This window comes from Rhinoderma darwinii (assembly GCF_050947455.1).
Source record: "Rhinoderma darwinii isolate aRhiDar2 chromosome 5 unlocalized genomic scaffold, aRhiDar2.hap1 SUPER_5_unloc_34, whole genome shotgun sequence".
Lineage (NCBI taxonomy): Eukaryota > Metazoa > Chordata > Amphibia > Anura > Rhinodermatidae > Rhinoderma > Rhinoderma darwinii.
In genome coordinates this window covers 108,869-127,445 of record NW_027461792.1, presented here as the reverse complement: position 1 = coordinate 127,445, position 18,577 = coordinate 108,869, and the positions used below count along the sequence as shown (strand labels likewise).

The window sequence follows — 18,577 nt, the reverse complement described above, 5'->3', positions numbered from 1 at the left end:
CAGATTCCAAAAGTGTTTTTTGTCTTTGCTATTGTTTCTGTCTTTCTGAAGGGATCTCCCCTTTTAATCCCATTATTTCAACACCTGTTGGACAATGCATGAGTGATAATGAGCTCATTGATTAAATGCAATTAATGAATAGATTGCCACCTCTTGTTGTGTGTCGTCTGTGTTTCTGTGTTTCCGGCATTTCACATTGGAACACCTCATTCACCTTCCTTGTCTTCTCTCCGCCCTCCCTTTTAGGTAAGTTAAAGAGCTGCACCTGAGCCAGCCACTGATTGATTGATTGATTGATTGATTGATTGATTGATTGATTGATTTATTGATTGATTGATGCAGCACAACAGTCAAATAGTGGAGTGGAGTAGGGGAACAGCAAACAGCCAATAAAGCAGCCCGCCCGCTCGCCTGCCCGCCACAATGGACCTACCTGTGTACACTAGATGGATGTGATGGAATGTACTGTCGTCCCTACATTTCAAGAAGAAGTAAGAATTGCAGTTGCAACAAAGCCTTGCTTGCCTACAAAGAGAGCAGCAATTTGGATTTGTTACTATGTTACCTAGAAGAATAACAAACTGTGCAAGGATGGAGGTTGTAGGAGCAAGGAGAAGTTGTCTGTAAAGTTGGTGGATGCCTATTTTCCATTTTGCAGTCCCTTGTCTCCCTCTTGTGGCCTCCTGGAGGCAACTAGCTGTGCAAAAAAAAGACAGCCTGGCGGCCGGCTGTTGCAGTGTTGCCCTCTCAGGCAACACTGAGTGACTGACTGAGCCTCACCGTCTTATATAAAGTTCAGACGGAACTTTGCACGTGTCATAGTGGAGCCCTCAGGATTCCAGAGCCAGCTTTCTGACATCATAATGGGGCCTCAGAGATAAAAGCCTGGGCCCAGGCAGTGTTGGTCAGTGCTGCTCAGCAGGCAGCACTGGACTGGACTGGATTACAGCTGATACAAGGTGTGAAGGAACAAGGGGTGGCTGTGGGCATGCACTTGCTGCCGCTGCCAGTGTTTATCTGCATGGCAGCAGGGCATTTGGGCGTTGCCAGGAAGGCGTTTTTATGTAGATTCCTCCTCTTTCAGCACTGCATTGTGGTGCAAGCAAAAGAAGCAAATCCTGTCTGGCTTCCTCTCCGGCCTTTATTCACCTCCCGTGTAGCTGTGAGTGTGTGAGCCTGCAGGGCCCCATGGAATTGCCTAGAAGTAGGCTGAATCGCTGCAAGGGCTGAACAGCAGTATCGGGCAGGCTCGGGCAACGCGCGGCCCGTTCGGGTTATCGCTTCTCGGCCTTTTGGCTAAGATCAAGTGTAGTATCTGTTCTTATCAGTTTAATATCTGATACATCCCCTATCTGGGGACCATATATTAAATGGATTTTTAGAACAGGGAGATGGAAATAGAGCTTGCTCTGTCCACTCCACGCATTGACCTGGTATTGCAGTATTTCCAGGACCGGTGCACCCTTTCCTTATGTGTTGACTAAAAGCAGATTCCAAAAGTGTTTTTTGTCTTTGCTATTGTTTCTGTCTTTCTGAAGGGATCTCCCCTTTTAATCCCATTATTTCAACACCTGTTGGACAATGCATGAGTGATAATGAGCTCATTGATTAAATGCAATTAATGAATAGATTGCCACCTCTTGTTGTGTGTCGTCTGTGTTTCTGTGTTTCCGGCATTTCACATTGGAACACCTCATTCACCTTCCTTGTCTTCTCTCCGCCCTCCCTTTTAGGTAAGTTAAAGAGCTGCACCTGAGCCAGCCACTGATTGATTGATTGATTGATTGATTGATTGATTGATTGATTGATTGATTGATTGATTGATTGATTGATGCAGCACAACAGTCAAATAGTGGAGTGGAGTAGGGGAACAGCAAACAGCCAATAAAGCAGCCCGCCCGCTCGCCTGCCCGCCACAATGGACCTACCTGTGTACACTAGATGGATGTGATGGAATGTACTGTCGTCCCTACATTTCAAGAAGAAGTAAGAATTGCAGTTGCAACAAAGCCTTGCTTGCCTACAAAGAGAGCAGCAATTTGGATTTGTTACTATGTTACCTAGAAGAATAACAAACTGTGCAAGGATGGAGGTTGTAGGAGCAAGGAGAAGTTGTCTGTAAAGTTGGTGGATGCCTATTTTCCATTTTGCAGTCCCTTGTCTCCCTCTTGTGGCCTCCTGGAGGCAACTAGCTGTGCAAAAAAAAGACAGCCTGGCGGCCGGCTGTTGCAGTGTTGCCCTCTCAGGCAACACTGAGTGACTGACTGAGCCTCACCGTCTTATATACAGTTCAGACGGAACTTTGCACGTGTCATAGTGGAGCCCTCAGGATTCCAGAGCCAGCTTTCTGACATCATAATGGGGCCTCAGAGATAAAAGCCTGGGCCCAGGCAGTGTTGGTCAGTGCTGCTCAGCAGGCAGCACTGGACTGGACTGGATTACAGCTGATACAAGGTGTGAAGGAACAAGGGGTGGCTGTGGGCATGCACTTGCTGCCGCTGCCAGTGTTTATCTGCATGGCAGCAGGGCATTTGGGTGTTGCCAGGAAGGCGTTTTTATGTAGATTCCTCCTCTTTCAGCACTGCATTGTGGTGCAAGCAAAAGAAGCAAATCCTGTCTGGCTTCCTCTCCGGCCTTTATTCACCTCCCGTGTAGCTGTGAGTGTGTGAGCCTGCAGGGCCCCATGGAATTGCCTAGAAGTAGGCTGAATCGCTGCAAGGGCTGAACAGCAGTATCGGGCAGGCTCGGGCAACGCGCGGCCCGTTCGGGTTATCGCTTCTCGGCCTTTTGGCTAAGATCAAGTGTAGTATCTGTTCTTATCAGTTTAATATCTGATACGTCCCCTATCTGGGGACCATATATTAAATGGATTTTTAGAACAGGGAGATGGAAATAGAGCTTGCTCTGTCCACTCCACGCATTGACCTGGTATTGCAGTATTTCCAGGACCGGTGCACCCTTTCCTTATGTGTTGACTAAAAGCAGATTCCAAAAGTGTTTTTTGTCTTTGCTATTGTTTCTGTCTTTCTGAAGGGATCTCCCCTTTTAATCCCATTATTTCAACACCTGTTGGACAATGCATGAGTGATAATGAGCTCATTGATTAAATGCAATTAATGAATAGATTGCCACCTCTTGTTGTGTGTCGTCTGTGTTTCTGTGTTTCCGGCATTTCACATTGGAACACCTCATTCACCTTCCTTGTCTTCTCTCCGCCCTCCCTTTTAGGTAAGTTAAAGAGCTGCACCTGAGCCAGCCACTGATTGATTGATTGATTGATTGATTGATTGATTGATTGATTGATTGATTTATTGATTGATTGATGCAGCACAACAGTCAAATAGTGGAGTGGAGTAGGGGAACAGCAAACAGCCAATAAAGCAGCCCGCCCGCTCGCCTGCCCGCCACAATGGACCTACCTGTGTACACTAGATGGATGTGATGGAATGTACTGTCGTCCCTACATTTCAAGAAGAAGTAAGAATTGCAGTTGCAACAAAGCCTTGCTTGCCTACAAAGAGAGCAGCAATTTGGATTTGTTACTATGTTACCTAGAAGAATAACAAACTGTGCAAGGATGGAGGTTGTAGGAGCAAGGAGAAGTTGTCTGTAAAGTTGGTGGATGCCTATTTTCCATTTTGCAGTCCCTTGTCTCCCTCTTGTGGCCTCCTGGAGGCAACTAGCTGTGCAAAAAAAAGACAGCCTGGCGGCCGGCTGTTGCAGTGTTGCCCTCTCAGGCAACACTGAGTGACTGACTGAGCCTCACCGTCTTATATAAAGTTCAGACGGAACTTTGCACGTGTCATAGTGGAGCCCTCAGGATTCCAGAGCCAGCTTTCTGACATCATAATGGGGCCTCAGAGATAAAAGCCTGGGCCCAGGCAGTGTTGGTCAGTGCTGCTCAGCAGGCAGCACTGGACTGGACTGGATTACAGCTGATACAAGGTGTGAAGGAACAAGGGGTGGCTGTGGGCATGCACTTGCTGCCGCTGCCAGTGTTTATCTGCATGGCAGCAGGGCATTTGGGCGTTGCCAGGAAGGCGTTTTTATGTAGATTCCTCCTCTTTCAGCACTGCATTGTGGTGCAAGCAAAAGAAGCAAATCCTGTCTGGCTTCCTCTCCGGCCTTTATTCACCTCCCGTGTAGCTGTGAGTGTGTGAGCCTGCAGGGCCCCATGGAATTGCCTAGAAGTAGGCTGAATCGCTGCAAGGGCTGAACAGCAGTATCGGGCAGGCTCGGGCAACGCGCGGCCCGTTCGGGTTATCGCTTCTCGGCCTTTTGGCTAAGATCAAGTGTAGTATCTGTTCTTATCAGTTTAATATCTGATACGTCCCCTATCTGGGGACCATATATTAAATGGATTTTTAGAACAGGGAGATGGAAATAGAGCTTGCTCTGTCCACTCCACGCATTGACCTGGTATTGCAGTATTTCCAGGACCGGTGCACCCTTTCCTTATGTGTTGACTAAAAGCAGATTCCAAAAGTGTTTTTTGTCTTTGCTATTGTTTCTGTCTTTCTGAAGGGATCTCCCCTTTTAATCCCATTATTTCAACACCTGTTGGACAATGCATGAGTGATAATGAGCTCATTGATTAAATGCAATTAATGAATAGATTGCCACCTCTTGTTGTGTGTCGTCTGTGTTTCTGTGTTTCCGGCATTTCACATTGGAACACCTCATTCACCTTCCTTGTCTTCTCTCCGCCCTCCCTTTTAGGTAAGTTAAAGAGCTGCACCTGAGCCAGCCACTGATTGATTGATTGATTGATTGATTGATTGATTGATTGATTGATTGATTGATTGATTGATTGATGCAGCACAACAGTCAAATAGTGGAGTGGAGTAGGGGAACAGCAAACAGCCAATAAAGCAGCCCGCCCGCTCGCCTGCCCGCCACAATGGACCTACCTGTGTACACTAGATGGATGTGATGGAATGTACTGTCGTCCCTACATTTCAAGAAGAAGTAAGAATTGCAGTTGCAACAAAGCCTTGCTTGCCTACAAAGAGAGCAGCAATTTGGATTTGTTACTATGTTACCTAGAAGAATAACAAACTGTGCAAGGATGGAGGTTGTAGGAGCAAGGAGAAGTTGTCTGTAAAGTTGGTGGATGCCTATTTTCCATTTTGCAGTCCCTTGTCTCCCTCTTGTGGCCTCCTGGAGGCAACTAGCTGTGCAAAAAAAAGACAGCCTGGCGGCCGGCTGTTGCAGTGTTGCCCTCTCAGGCAACACTGAGTGACTGACTGAGCCTCACCGTCTTATATAAAGTTCAGACGGAACTTTGCACGTGTCATAGTGGAGCCCTCAGGATTCCAGAGCCAGCTTTCTGACATCATAATGGGGCCTCAGAGATAAAAGCCTGGGCCCAGGCAGTGTTGGTCAGTGCTGCTCAGCAGGCAGCACTGGACTGGACTGGATTACAGCTGATACAAGGTGTGAAGGAACAAGGGGTGGCTGTGGGCATGCACTTGCTGCCGCTGCCAGTGTTTATCTGCATGGCAGCAGGGCATTTGGGCGTTGCCAGGAAGGCGTTTTTATGTAGATTCCTCCTCTTTCAGCACTGCATTGTGGTGCAAGCAAAAGAAGCAAATCCTGTCTGGCTTCCTCTCCGGCCTTTATTCACCTCCCGTGTAGCTGTGAGTGTGTGAGCCTGCAGGGCCCCATGGAATTGCCTAGAAGTAGGCTGAATCGCTGCAAGGGCTGAACAGCAGTATCGGGCAGGCTCGGGCAACGCGCGGCCCGTTCGGGTTATCGCTTCTCGGCCTTTTGGCTAAGATCAAGTGTAGTATCTGTTCTTATCAGTTTAATATCTGATACGTCCCCTATCTGGGGACCATATATTAAATGGATTTTTTAGAACAGGGAGATGGAAATAGAGCTTGCTCTGTCCACTCCACATATTGACCTGGTATTGCAGTATTTCCAGGACCGGTGCACCCTTTCCTTATGTGTTGACTAAAAGCAGATTCCAAAAGTGTTTTTTGTCTTTGCTATTGTTTCTGTCTTTCTGAAGGGATCTCCCCTTTTAATCCCATTATTTCAACACCTGTTGGACAATGCATGAGTGATAATGAGCTCATTGATTAAATGCAATTAATGAATAGATTGCCACCTCTTGTTGTGTGTCGTCTGTGTTTCTGTGTTTCCGGCATTTCACATTGGAACACCTCATTCACCTTCCTTGTCTTCTCTCCGCCCTCCCTTTTAGGTAAGTTAAAGAGCTGCACCTGAGCCAGCCACTGATTGATTGATTGATTGATTGATTGATTGATTGATTGATTGATTGATTGATTGATGCAGCACAACAGTCAAATAGTGGAGTGGAGTAGGGGAACAGCAAACAGCCAATAAAGCAGCCCGCCCGCTCGCCTGCCCGCCACAATGGACCTACCTGTGTACACTAGATGGATGTGATGGAATGTACTGTCGTCCCTACATTTCAAGAAGAAGTAAGAATTGCAGTTGCAACAAAGCCTTGCTTGCCTACAAAGAGAGCAGCAATTTGGATTTGTTACTATGTTACCTAGAAGAATAACAAACTGTGCAAGGATGGAGGTTGTAGGAGCAAGGAGAAGTTGTCTGTAAAGTTGGTGGATGCCTATTTTCCATTTTGCAGTCCCTTGTCTCCCTCTTGTGGCCTCCTGGAGGCAACTAGCTGTGCAAAAAAAAGACAGCCTGGCGGCCGGCTGTTGCAGTGTTGCCCTCTCAGGCAACACTGAGTGACTGACTGAGCCTCACCGTCTTATATAAAGTTCAGACGGAACTTTGCACGTGTCATAGTGGAGCCCTCAGGATTCCAGAGCCAGCTTTCTGACATCATAATGGGGCCTCAGAGATAAAAGCCTGGGCTCAGGCAGTGTTGGTCAGTGCTGCTCAGCAGGCAGCACTGGACTGGACTGGATTACAGCTGATACAAGGTGTGAAGGAACAAGGGGTGGCTGTGGGCATGCACTTGCTGCCGCTGCCAGTGTTTATCTGCATGGCAGCAGGGCATTTGGGCGTTGCCAGGAAGGCGTTTTTATGTAGATTCCTCCTCTTTCAGCACTGCATTGTGGTGCAAGCAAAAGAAGCAAATCCTGTCTGGCTTCCTCTCCGGCCTTTATTCACCTCCCGTGTAGCTGTGAGTGTGTGAGCCTGCAGGGCCCCATGGAATTGCCTAGAAGTAGGCTGAATCGCTGCAAGGGCTGAACAGCAGTATCGGGCAGGCTCGGGCAACGCGCGGCCCGTTCGGGTTATCGCTTCTCGGCCTTTTGGCTAAGATCAAGTGTAGTATCTGTTCTTATCAGTTTAATATCTGATACGTCCCCTATCTGGGGACCATATATTAAATGGATTTTTAGAACAGGGAGATGGAAATAGAGCTTGCTCTGTCCACTCCACGCATTGACCTGGTATTGCAGTATTTCCAGGACCGGTGCACCCTTTCCTTATGTGTTGACTAAAAGCAGATTCCAAAAGTGTTTTTTGTCTTTGCTATTGTTTCTGTCTTTCTGAAGGGATCTCCCCTTTTAATCCCATTATTTCAACACCTGTTGGACAATGCATGAGTGATAATGAGCTCATTGATTAAATGCAATTAATGAATAGATTGCCACCTCTTGTTGTGTGTCGTCTGTGTTTCTGTGTTTCCGGCATTTCACATTGGAACACCTCATTCACCTTCCTTGTCTTCTCTCCGCCCTCCCTTTTAGGTAAGTTAAAGAGCTGCACCTGAGCCAGCCACTGATTGATTGATTGATTGATTGATTGATTGATTGATTGATTGATTGATTGATTGATTGATGCAGCACAACAGTCAAATAGTGGAGTGGAGTAGGGGAACAGCAAACAGCCAATAAAGCAGCCCGCCCTCTCGCCTGCCCGCCACAATGGACCTACCTGTGTACACTAGATGGATGTGATGGAATGTACTGTCGTCCCTACATTTCAAGAAGAAGTAAGAATTGCAGTTGCAACAAAGCCTTGCTTGCCTACAAAGAGAGCAGCAATTTGGATTTGTTACTATGTTACCTAGAAGAATAACAAACTGTGCAAGGATGGAGGTTGTAGGAGCAAGGAGAAGTTGTCTGTAAAGTTGGTGGATGCCTATTTTCCATTTTGCAGTCCCTTGTCTCCCTCTTGTGGCCTCCTGGAGGCAACTAGCTGTGCAAAAAAAAGACAGCCTGGCGGCCGGCTGTTGCAGTGTTGCCCTCTCAGGCAACACTGAGTGACTGACTGAGCCTCACCGTCTTATATAAAGTTCAGACGGAACTTTGCACGTGTCATAGTGGAGCCCTCAGGATTCCAGAGCCAGCTTTCTGACATCATAATGGGGCCTCAGAGATAAAAGCCTGGGCCCAGGCAGTGTTGGTCAGTGCTGCTCAGCAGGCAGCACTGGACTGGACTGGATTACAGCTGATACAAGGTGTGAAGGAACAAGGGGTGGCTGTGGGCATGCACTTGCTGCCGCTGCCAGTGTTTATCTGCATGGCAGCAGGGCATTTGGGCGTTGCCAGGAAGGCATTTTTATGTAGATTCCTCCTCTTTCAGCACTGCATTGTGGTGCAAGCAAAAGAAGCAAATCCTGTCTGGCTTCCTCTCCGGCCTTTATTCACCTCCCGTGTAGCTGTGAGTGTGTGAGCCTGCAGGGCCCCATGGAATTGCCTAGAAGTAGGCTGAATCGCTGCAAGGGCTGAACAGCAGTATCGGGCAGGCTCGGGCAACGCGCGGCCCGTTCGGGTTATCGCTTCTCGGCCTTTTGGCTAAGATCAAGTGTAGTATCTGTTCTTATCAGTTTAATATCTGATACGTCCCCTATCTGGGGACCATATATTAAATGGATTTTTAGAACAGGGAGATGGAAATAGAGCTTGCTCTGTCCACTCCACGCATTGACCTGGTATTGCAGTATTTCCAGGACCGGTGCACCCTTTCCTTATGTGTTGACTAAAAGCAGATTCCAAAAGTGTTTTTTGTCTTTGCTATTGTTTCTGTCTTTCTGAAGGGATCTCCCCTTTTAATCCCATTATTTCAACACCTGTTGGACAATGCATGAGTGATAATGAGCTCATTGATTAAATGCAATTAATGAATAGATTGCCACCTCTTGTTGTGTGTCGTCTGTGTTTCTGTGTTTCCGGCATTTCACATTGGAACACCTCATTCACCTTCCTTGTCTTCTCTCCGCCCTCCCTTTTAGGTAAGTTAAAGAGCTGCACCTGAGCCAGCCACTGATTGATTGATTGATTGATTGATTGATTGATTGATTGATTGATTGATTGATGCAGCACAACAGTCAAATAGTGGAGTGGAGTAGGGGAACAGCAAACAGCCAATAAAGCAGCCCGCCCTCTCGCCTGCCCGCCACAATGGACCTACCTGTGTACACTAGATGGATGTGATGGAATGTACTGTCGTCCCTACATTTCAAGAAGAAGTAAGAATTGCAGTTGCAACAAAGCCTTGCTTGCCTACAAAGAGAGCAGCAATTTGGATTTGTTACTATGTTACCTAGAAGAATAACAAACTGTGCAAGGATGGAGGTTGTAGGAGCAAGGAGAAGTTGTCTGTAAAGTTGGTGGATGCCTATTTTCCATTTTGCAGTCCCTTGTCTCCCTCTTGTGGCCTCCTGGAGGCAACTAGCTGTGCAAAAAAAAGACAGCCTGGCGGCCGGCTGTTGCAGTGTTGCCCTCTCAGGCAACACTGAGTGACTGACTGAGCCTCACCGTCTTATATAAAGTTCAGACGGAACTTTGCACGTGTCATAGTGGAGCCCTCAGGATTCCAGAGCCAGCTTTCTGACATCATAATGGGGCCTCAGAGATAAAAGCCTGGGCCCAGGCAGTGTTGGTCAGTGCTGCTCAGCAGGCAGCACTGGACTGGACTGGATTACAGCTGATACAAGGTGTGAAGGAACAAGGGGTGGCTGTGGGCATGCACTTGCTGCCGCTGCCAGTGTTTATCTGCATGGCAGCAGGGCATTTGGGCGTTGCCAGGAAGGCGTTTTTATGTAGATTCCTCCTCTTTCAGCACTGCATTGTGGTGCAAGCAAAAGAAGCAAATCCTGTCTGGCTTCCTCTCCGGCCTTTATTCACCTCCCGTGTAGCTGTGAGTGTGTGAGCCTGCAGGGCCCCATGGAATTGCCTAGAAGTAGGCTGAATCGCTGCAAGGGCTGAACAGCAGTATCGGGCAGGCTCGGGCAACGCGCGGCCCGTTCGGGTTATCGCTTCTCGGCCTTTTGGCTAAGATCAAGTGTAGTATCTGTTCTTATCAGTTTAATATCTGATACGTCCCCTATCTGGGGACCATATATTAAATGGATTTTTAGAACAGGGAGATGGAAATAGAGCTTGCTCTGTCCACTCCACGCATTGACCTGGTATTGCAGTATTTCCAGGACCGGTGCACCCTTTCCTTATGTGTTGACTAAAAGCAGATTCCAAAAGTGTTTTTTGTCTTTGCTATTGTTTCTGTCTTTCTGAAGGGATCTCCCCTTTTAATCCCATTATTTCAACACCTGTTGGACAATGCATGAGTGATAATGAGCTCATTGATTAAATGCAATTAATGAATAGATTGCCACCTCTTGTTGTGTGTCGTCTGTGTTTCTGTGTTTCCGGCATTTCACATTGGAACACCTCATTCACCTTCCTTGTCTTCTCTCCGCCCTCCCTTTTAGGTAAGTTAAAGAGCTGCACCTGAGCCAGCCACTGATTGATTGATTGATTGATTGATTGATTGATTGATTGATTGATTGATTGATTGATGCAGCACAACAGTCAAATAGTGGAGTGGAGTAGGGGAACAGCAAACAGCCAATAAAGCAGCCCGCCCGCTCGCCTGCCCGCCACAATGGACCTACCTGTGTACACTAGATGGATGTGATGGAATGTACTGTCGTCCCTACATTTCAAGAAGAAGTAAGAATTGCAGTTGCAACAAAGCCTTGCTTGCCTACAAAGAGAGCAGCAATTTGGATTTGTTACTATGTTACCTAGAAGAATAACAAACTGTGCAAGGATGGAGGTTGTAGGAGCAAGGAGAAGTTGTCTGTAAAGTTGGTGGATGCCTATTTTCCATTTTGCAGTCCCTTGTCTCCCTCTTGTGGCCTCCTGGAGGCAACTAGCTGTGCAAAAAAAAGACAGCCTGGCGGCCGGCTGTTGCAGTGTTGCCCTCTCAGGCAACACTGAGTGACTGACTGAGCCTCACCGTCTTATATAAAGTTCAGACGGAACTTTGCACGTGTCATAGTGGAGCCCTCAGGATTCCAGAGCCAGCTTTCTGACATCATAATGGGGCCTCAGAGATAAAAGCCTGGGCCCAGGCAGTGTTGGTCAGTGCTGCTCAGCAGGCAGCACTGGACTGGACTGGATTACAGCTGATACAAGGTGTGAAGGAACAAGGGGTGGCTGTGGGCATGCACTTGCTGCCGCTGCCAGTGTTTATCTGCATGGCAGCAGGGCATTTGGGCGTTGCCAGGAAGGCGTTTTTATGTAGATTCCTCCTCTTTCAGCACTGCATTGTGGTGCAAGCAAAAGAAGCAAATCCTGTCTGGCTTCCTCTCCGGCCTTTATTCACCTCCCGTGTAGCTGTGAGTGTGTGAGCCTGCAGGGCCCCATGGAATTGCCTAGAAGTAGGCTGAATCGCTGCAAGGGCTGAACAGCAGTATCGGGCAGGCTCGGGCAACGCGCGGCCCGTTCGGGTTATCGCTTCTCGGCCTTTTGGCTAAGATCAAGTGTAGTATCTGTTCTTATCAGTTTAATATCTGATACGTCCCCTATCTGGGGACCATATATTAAATGGATTTTTAGAACAGGGAGATGGAAATAGAGCTTGCTCTGTCCACTCCACGCATTGACCTGGTATTGCAGTATTTCCAGGACCGGTGCACCCTTTCCTTATGTGTTGACTAAAAGCAGATTCCAAAAGTGTTTTTTGTCTTTGCTATTGTTTCTGTCTTTCTGAAGGGATCTCCCCTTTTAATCCCATTATTTCAACACCTGTTGGACAATGCATGAGTGATAATGAGCTCATTGATTAAATGCAATTAATGAATAGATTGCCACCTCTTGTTGTGTGTCGTCTGTGTTTCTGTGTTTCCGGCATTTCACATTGGAACACCTCATTCACCTTCCTTGTCTTCTCTCCGCCCTCCCTTTTAGGTAAGTTAAAGAGCTGCACCTGAGCCAGCCACTGATTGATTGATTGATTGATTGATTGATTGATTGATTGATTGATTGATTGATTGATTGATTGATGCAGCACAACAGTCAAATAGTGGAGTGGAGTAGGGGAACAGCAAACAGCCAATAAAGCAGCCCGCCCGCTCGCCTGCCCGCCACAATGGACCTACCTGTGTACACTAGATGGATGTGATGGAATGTACTGTCGTCCCTACATTTCAAGAAGAAGTAAGAATTGCAGTTGCAACAAAGCCTTGCTTGCCTACAAAGAGAGCAGCAATTTGGATTTGTTACTATGTTACCTAGAAGAATAACAAACTGTGCAAGGATGGAGGTTGTAGGAGCAAGGAGAAGTTGTCTGTAAAGTTGGTGGATGCCTATTTTCCATTTTGCAGTCCCTTGTCTCCCTCTTGTGGCCTCCTGGAGGCAACTAGCTGTGCAAAAAAAAGACAGCCTGGCGGCCGGCTGTTGCAGTGTTGCCCTCTCAGGCAACACTGAGTGACTGACTGAGCCTCACCGTCTTATATAAAGTTCAGACGGAACTTTGCACGTGTCATAGTGGAGCCCTCAGGATTCCAGAGCCAGCTTTCTGACATCATAATGGGGCCTCAGAGATAAAAGCCTGGGCCCAGGCAGTGTTGGTCAGTGCTGCTCAGCAGGCAGCACTGGACTGGACTGGATTACAGCTGATACAAGGTGTGAAGGAACAAGGGGTGGCTGTGGGCATGCACTTGCTGCCGCTGCCAGTGTTTATCTGCATGGCAGCAGGGCATTTGGGCGTTGCCAGGAAGGCGTTTTTATGTAGATTCCTCCTCTTTCAGCACTGCATTGTGGTGCAAGCAAAAGAAGCAAATCCTGTCTGGCTTCCTCTCCGGCCTTTATTCACCTCCCGTGTAGCTGTGAGTGTGTGAGCCTGCAGGGCCCCATGGAATTGCCTAGAAGTAGGCTGAATCGCTGCAAGGGCTGAACAGCAGTATCGGGCAGGCTCGGGCAACGCGCGGCCCGTTCGGGTTATCGCTTCTCGGCCTTTTGGCTAAGATCAAGTGTAGTATCTGTTCTTATCAGTTTAATATCTGATACATCCCCTATCTGGGGACCATATATTAAATGGATTTTTAGAACAGGGAGATGGAAATAGAGCTTGCTCTGTCCACTCCACGCATTGACCTGGTATTGCAGTATTTCCAGGACCGGTGCACCCTTTCCTTATGTGTTGACTAAAAGCAGATTCCAAAAGTGTTTTTTGTCTTTGCTATTGTTTCTGTCTTTCTGAAGGGATCTCCCCTTTTAATCCCATTATTTCAACACCTGTTGGACAATGCATGAGTGATAATGAGCTCATTGATTAAATGCAATTAATGAATAGATTGCCACCTCTTGTTGTGTGTCGTCTGTGTTTCTGTGTTTCCGGCATTTCACATTGGAACACCTCATTCACCTTCCTTGTCTTCTCTCCGCCCTCCCTTTTAGGTAAGTTAAAGAGCTGCACCTGAGCCAGCCACTGATTGATTGATTGATTGATTGATTGATTGATTGATTGATTGATTGATTGATTGATTGATGCAGCACAACAGTCAAATAGTGGAGTGGAGTAGGGGAACAGCAAACAGCCAATAAAGCAGCCCGCCCGCTCGCCTGCCCGCCACAATGGACCTACCTGTGTACACTAGATGGATGTGATGGAATGTACTGTCGTCCCTACATTTCAAGAAGAAGTAAGAATTGCAGTTGCAACAAAGCCTTGCTTGCCTACAAAGAGAGCAGCAATTTGGATTTGTTACTATGTTACCTAGAAGAATAACAAACTGTGCAAGGATGGAGGTTGTAGGAGCAAGGAGAAGTTGTCTGTAAAGTTGGTGGATGCCTATTTTCCATTTTGCAGTCCCTTGTCTCCCTCTTGTGGCCTCCTGGAGGCAACTAGCTGTGCAAAAAAAAGACAGCCTGGCGGCCGGCTGTTGCAGTGTTGCCCTCTCAGGCAACACTGAGTGACTGACTGAGCCTCACCGTCTTATATAAAGTTCAGACGGAACTTTGCACGTGTCATAGTGGAGCCCTCAGGATTCCAGAGCCAGCTTTCTGACATCATAATGGGGCCTCAGAGATAAAAGCCTGGGCCCAGGCAGTGTTGGTCAGTGCTGCTCAGCAGGCAGCACTGGACTGGACTGGATTACAGCTGATACAAGGTGTGAAGGAACAAGGGGTGGCTGTGGGCATGCACTTGCTGCCGCTGCCAGTGTTTATCTGCATGGCAGCAGGGCATTTGGGCGTTGCCAGGAAGGCGTTTTTATGTAGATTCCTCCTCTTTCAGCACTGCATTGTGGTGCAAGCAAAAGAAGCAAATCCTGTCTGGCTTCCTCTCCGGCCTTTATTCACCTCCCGTGTAGCTGTGAGTGTGTGAGCCTGCAGGGCCCCATGGAATTGCCTAGAAGTAGGCTGAATCGCTGCAAGGGCTGAACAGCAGTATCGGGCAGGCTCGGGCAACGCGCGGCCCGTTCGGGTTATCGCTTCTCGGCCTTTTGGCTAAGATCAAGTGTAGTATCTGTTCTTATCAGTTTAATATCTGATACGTCCCCTATCTGGGGACCATATATTAAATGGATTTTTAGAACAGGGAGATGGAAATAGAGCTTGCTCTGTCCACTCCACGCATTGACCTGGTATTGCAGTATTTCCAGGACCGGTGCACCCTTTCCTTATGTGTTGACTAAAAGCAGATTCCAAAAGTGTTTTTTGTCTTTGCTATTGTTTCTGTCTTTCTGAAGGGATCTCCCCTTTTAATCCCATTATTTCAACACCTGTTGGACAATGCATGAGTGATAATGAGCTCATTGATTAAATGCAATTAATGAATAGATTGCCACCTCTTGTTGTGTGTCGTCTGTGTTTCTGTGTTTCCGGCATTTCACATTGGAACACCTCATTCACCTTCCTTGTCTTCTCTCCGCCCTCCCTTTTAGGTAAGTTAAAGAGCTGCACCTGAGCCAGCCACTGATTGATTGATTGATTGATTGATTGATTGATTGATTGATTGATTGATTGATTGATTGATTGATGCAGCACAACAGTCAAATAGTGGAGTGGAGTAGGGGAACAGCAAACAGCCAATAAAGCAGCCCGCCCGCTCGCCTGCCCGCCACAATGGACCTACCTGTGTACACTAGATGGATGTGATGGAATGTACTGTCGTCCCTACATTTCAAGAAGAAGTAAGAATTGCAGTTGCAACAAAGCCTTGCTTGCCTACAAAGAGAGCAGCAATTTGGATTTGTTACTATGTTACCTAGAAGAATAACAAACTGTGCAAGGATGGAGGTTGTAGGAGCAAGGAGAAGTTGTCTGTAAAGTTGGTGGATGCCTATTTTCCATTTTGCAGTCCCTTGTCTCCCTCTTGTGGCCTCCTGGAGGCAACTAGCTGTGCAAAAAAAAGACAGCCTGGCGGCCGGCTGTTGCAGTGTTGCCCTCTCAGGCAACACTGAGTGACTGACTGAGCCTCACCGTCTTATATAAAGTTCAGACGGAACTTTGCACGTGTCATAGTGGAGCCCTCAGGATTCCAGAGCCAGCTTTCTGACATCATAATGGGGCCTCAGAGATAAAAGCCTGGGCCCAGGCAGTGTTGGTCAGTGCTGCTCAGCAGGCAGCACTGGACTGGACTGGATTACAGCTGATACAAGGTGTGAAGGAACAAGGGGTGGCTGTGGGCATGCACTTGCTGCCGCTGCCAGTGTTTATCTGCATGGCAGCAGGGCATTTGGGCGTTGCCAGGAAGGCGTTTTTATGTAGATTCCTCCTCTTTCAGCACTGCATTGTGGTGCAAGCAAAAGAAGCAAATCCTGTCTGGCTTCCTCTCCGGCCTTTATTCACCTCCCGTGTAGCTGTGAGTGTGTGAGCCTGCAGGGCCCCATGGAATTGCCTAGAAGTAGGCTGAATCGCTGCAAGGGCTGAACAGCAGTATCGGGCAGGCTCGGGCAACGCGCGGCCCGTTCGGGTTATCGCTTCTCGGCCTTTTGGCTAAGATCAAGTGTAGTATCTGTTCTTATCAGTTTAATATCTGATACATCCCCTATCTGGGGACCATATATTAAATGGATTTTTAGAACAGGGAGATGGAAATAGAGCTTGCTCTGTCCACTCCACGCATTGACCTGGTATTGCAGTATTTCCAGGACCGGTGCACCCTTTCCTTATGTGTTGACTAAAAGCAGATTCCAAAAGTGTTTTTTGTCTTTGCTATTGTTTCTGTCTTTCTGAAGGGATCTCCCCTTTTAATCCCATTATTTCAACACCTGTTGGACAATGCATGAGTGATAATGAGCTCATTGATTAAATGCAATTAATGAATAGATTGCCACCTCTTGTTGTGTGTCGTCTGTGTTTCTGTGTTTCCGGCATTTCACATTGGAACACCTCATTCACCTTCCTTGTCTTCTCTCCGCCCTCCCTTTTAGGTAAGTTAAAGAGCTGCACCTGAGCCAGCCACTGATTGATTGATTGATTGATTGATTGATTGATTGATTGATTGATTGATTGATTGATTGATGCAGCACAACAGTCAAATAGTGGAGTGGAGTAGGGGAACAGCAAACAGCCAATAAAGCAGCCCGCCCGCTCGCCTGCCCGCCACAATGGACCTACCTGTGTACACTAGATGGATGTGATGGAATGTACTGTCGTCCCTACATTTCAAGAAGAAGTAAGAATTGCAGTTGCAACAAAGCCTTGCTTGCCTACAAAGAGAGCAGCAATTTGGATTTGTTACTATGTTACCTAGAAGAATAACAAACTGTGCAAGGATGGAGGTTGTAGGAGCAAGGAGAAGTTGTCTGTAAAGTTGGTGGATGCCTATTTTCCATTTTGCAGTCCCTTGTCTCCCTCTTGTGGCCTCCTGGAGGCAACTAGCTGTGCAAAAAAAAGACAGCCTGGCGGCCGGCTGTTGCAGTGTTGCCCTCTCAGGCAACACTGAGTGACTGACTGAGCCTCACCGTCTTATATAAAGTTCAGACGGAACTTTGCACGTGTCATAGTGGAGCCCTCAGGATTCCAGAGCCAGCTTTCTGACATCATAATGGGGCCTCAGAGATAAAAGCCTGGGCCCAGGCAGTGTTGGTCAGTGCTGCTCAGCAGGCAGCACTGGACTGGACTGGATTACAGCTGATACAAGGTGTGAAGGAACAATTGGTGGCTGTGGGCATGCACTTGCTGCCGCTGCCAGTGTTTATCTGCATGGCAGCAGGGCATTTGGGCGTTGCCAGGAAGGCGTTTTTATGTAGATTCCTCCTCTTTCAGCACTGCATTGTGGTGCAAGCAAAAGAAGCAAATCCTGTCTGGCTTCCTCTCCGGCCTTTATTCACCTCCCGTGTAGCTGTGAGTGTGTGAGCCTGCAGGGCCCCATGGAATTGCCTAGAAGTAGGCTGAATCGCTGCAAGGGCTGAACAGCAGTATCGGGCAGGCTCGGGCAACGCGCGGCCCGTTCGGGTTATCGCTTCTCGGCCTTTTGGCTAAGATCAAGTGTAGTATCTGTTCTTATCAGTTTAATATCTGATACGTCCCCTATCTGGGGACCATATATTAAATGGATTTTTAGAACAGGGAGATGGAAATAGAGCTTGCTCTGTCCACTCCACGCATTGACCTGGTATTGCAGTATTTCCAGGACCGGTGCACCCTTTCCTTATGTGTTGACTAAAAGCAGATTCCAAAAGTGTTTTTTGTCTTTGCTATTGTTTCTGTCTTTCTGAAGGGATCTCCCCTTTTAATCCCATTATTTCAACACCTGTTGGACAATGCATGAGTGATAATGAGCTCATTGATTAAATGCAATTAATGAATAGATTGCCACCTCTTGTTGTGTGTCGTCTGTGTTTCTGTGTTTCCGGCATTTCACATTGGAACACCTCATTCACCTTCCTTGTCTTCTCTCCGCCCTCCCTTTTAGGTAAGTTAAAGAGCTGCACCTGAGCCAGCCACTGATTGATTGATTGATTGATTGATTGATTGATTGATTGATTGATTGATTGATTTATTGATTGATTGATGCAGCACAACAGTCAAATAGTGGAGTGGAGTAGGGGAACAGCAAACAGCCAATAAAGCAGCCCGCCCGCTCGCCTGCCCGCCACAATGGACCTACCTGTGTACACTAGATGGATGTGATGGAATGTACTGTCGTCCCTACATTTCAAGAAGAAGTAAGAATTGCAGTTGCAACAAAGCCTTGCTTGCCTACAAAGAGAGCAGCAATTTGGATTTGTTACTATGTTACCTAGAAGAATAACAAACTGTGCAAGGATGGAGGTTGTAGGAGCAAGGAGAAGTTGTCTGTAAAGTTGGTGGATGCCTATTTTCCATTTTGCAGTCCCTTGTCTCCCTCTTGTGGCCTCCTGGAGGCAACTAGCTGTGCAAAAAAAAGACAG

At 47.4% G+C, this 18,577-nt stretch overlaps 12 non-coding genes across 12 annotated transcripts; all 12 read left to right on the top strand.

Annotated features, from left to right (window-relative positions):
- Positions 1-1,276: 1,276 nt before the first annotated feature.
- On the top strand, positions 1,277-1,467 carry LOC142690533 (U2 spliceosomal RNA). The gene has a single exon (XR_012859297.1). It is a non-coding gene; the product is annotated as a U2 spliceosomal RNA (small nuclear RNA).
- A 1,304-nt stretch (positions 1,468-2,771) lies between these two features.
- LOC142690423 (U2 spliceosomal RNA) lies at positions 2,772-2,962 on the top strand. The gene has a single exon (XR_012859197.1). It is a non-coding gene; the product is annotated as a U2 spliceosomal RNA (small nuclear RNA).
- Positions 2,963-4,262: 1,300 nt separating this feature from the next.
- On the top strand, positions 4,263-4,453 carry LOC142690421 (U2 spliceosomal RNA). The gene has a single exon (XR_012859196.1). It is a non-coding gene; the product is annotated as a U2 spliceosomal RNA (small nuclear RNA).
- Positions 4,454-5,753: 1,300 nt separating this feature from the next.
- LOC142690540 (U2 spliceosomal RNA) lies at positions 5,754-5,945 on the top strand. Its single transcript, XR_012859304.1, has one exon. It is a non-coding gene; the product is annotated as a U2 spliceosomal RNA (small nuclear RNA).
- Positions 5,946-7,237: 1,292 nt separating this feature from the next.
- Positions 7,238-7,428, top strand: LOC142690419 (U2 spliceosomal RNA). The gene has a single exon (XR_012859194.1). It is a non-coding gene; the product is annotated as a U2 spliceosomal RNA (small nuclear RNA).
- Positions 7,429-8,724: 1,296 nt separating this feature from the next.
- On the top strand, positions 8,725-8,915 carry LOC142690418 (U2 spliceosomal RNA). The gene has a single exon (XR_012859193.1). It is a non-coding gene; the product is annotated as a U2 spliceosomal RNA (small nuclear RNA).
- A 1,288-nt stretch (positions 8,916-10,203) lies between these two features.
- Positions 10,204-10,394, top strand: LOC142690417 (U2 spliceosomal RNA). Its single transcript, XR_012859192.1, has one exon. It is a non-coding gene; the product is annotated as a U2 spliceosomal RNA (small nuclear RNA).
- Positions 10,395-11,686: 1,292 nt separating this feature from the next.
- LOC142690416 (U2 spliceosomal RNA) lies at positions 11,687-11,877 on the top strand. Its single transcript, XR_012859191.1, has one exon. It is a non-coding gene; the product is annotated as a U2 spliceosomal RNA (small nuclear RNA).
- A 1,300-nt stretch (positions 11,878-13,177) lies between these two features.
- Positions 13,178-13,368, top strand: LOC142690531 (U2 spliceosomal RNA). Its single transcript, XR_012859296.1, has one exon. It is a non-coding gene; the product is annotated as a U2 spliceosomal RNA (small nuclear RNA).
- Positions 13,369-14,664: 1,296 nt separating this feature from the next.
- LOC142690415 (U2 spliceosomal RNA) lies at positions 14,665-14,855 on the top strand. Its single transcript, XR_012859190.1, has one exon. It is a non-coding gene; the product is annotated as a U2 spliceosomal RNA (small nuclear RNA).
- A 1,300-nt stretch (positions 14,856-16,155) lies between these two features.
- Positions 16,156-16,346, top strand: LOC142690529 (U2 spliceosomal RNA). Its single transcript, XR_012859294.1, has one exon. It is a non-coding gene; the product is annotated as a U2 spliceosomal RNA (small nuclear RNA).
- Positions 16,347-17,642: 1,296 nt separating this feature from the next.
- LOC142690414 (U2 spliceosomal RNA) lies at positions 17,643-17,833 on the top strand. The gene has a single exon (XR_012859189.1). It is a non-coding gene; the product is annotated as a U2 spliceosomal RNA (small nuclear RNA).
- The last annotated feature ends 744 nt before the right edge of the window (positions 17,834-18,577 follow it).